General features: G+C 36.3%; 1 protein-coding gene across 1 annotated transcript in view; it reads left to right on the top strand.

Moving 5' to 3' along the window:
• BARD1 (BRCA1 associated RING domain 1) overlaps positions 1-1,035 on the top strand; it is a 95,914-nt gene that overhangs the window by 3,385 nt on the left and 91,494 nt on the right. The window lies entirely within an intron of this gene.

The following is a 1,035-nucleotide window of genomic DNA, read 5'->3' on the forward strand; positions in this document are numbered from 1 at the left end:
CCCCCTCTGATTTCCAGCTTACAGAACTCAGTTATTGCTATTTACTTGTGTTCATGTTTCCCTTTCCAGTGTTTTCTTTAAAAATGAAAATGCCTTAGTGTTTCAGGACTTTCCAATGTGCCAGACACTGTTGTAGGCTTTCATGATTCATTAGGGAACAAACGAGACAAAAATCTCTGGCCTTAGAAAACTTACATTCTCTGGGAGGGAGGAAAATAGGTGAAATTACAGATGTAAGTTGTTTAGTATGGTGGTTGTCACAGAATAAGTGTTTGGCAAATAGTAGGTATCTTACAAAAATACAAAAAGAGATAGTTACTGTTTAGTGAATAGTTGAGGGAGATAGATTAGGTGAACAAATGCTTATGCTGTGTAAGAAGTCCATAGTAGTCACATACAGAGGCATTAAAAATAACAACAAACCAAACCTACTGCCATCAAGTTGACTGTGACTCATAGTGACCCCCATTGGGTTTCCAGTGCTGTCAGTCTTTATGGAGGTAGATTGCCTCATCTTCTTCCTGTGGAGCAGCTGGTGAGTTTGAATCACTGACCTTCTGGTTAGCAGTCAAATGTCTTACCCACTACACCACCAGAGGAACACCAAAGGTAGCATGAATAATTGAAATCTATAGGTAATTCTGAAATCAAAAAGCCACTTCTACATTTTACTCCCTCTCAAATATCAAATATTTCTGCAAATTTCTAACTGAAGTGAGCAGACAGTAAGCACTGTAAGAAAGAAGGTAGACAAGTGTAAGTAGACTCAGACTTTAAATGCAGGTCCTCCAGTTGGCTGGAGAATAATACCAAACTCCAGTGATTTTTTTTTTTTTTTTTTTAATATATGAACCAATAATGGGTTAACTATATCTTTCCTGTTTCTTTGAATGCATACTTTAAGATATAACTGGTTTTTAAATTTTTTTTTTCTGTGAAAGGTCAGATAGTAAATACGGTAGGCTTTGCTGGCCACAGCTTTGTGTTGCATACTCTTTTGTTTGTTTTAGAATTGTTTAAAAATGTGAAAACTGT

Source organism: Orycteropus afer, unplaced genomic scaffold (assembly GCF_000298275.1).
Source record: "Orycteropus afer afer isolate SDZICR_OR568_19922 unplaced genomic scaffold, OryAfe1.0 scaffold00002, whole genome shotgun sequence".
In the NCBI taxonomy this organism is placed as follows: domain Eukaryota; kingdom Metazoa; phylum Chordata; class Mammalia; order Tubulidentata; family Orycteropodidae; genus Orycteropus; species Orycteropus afer.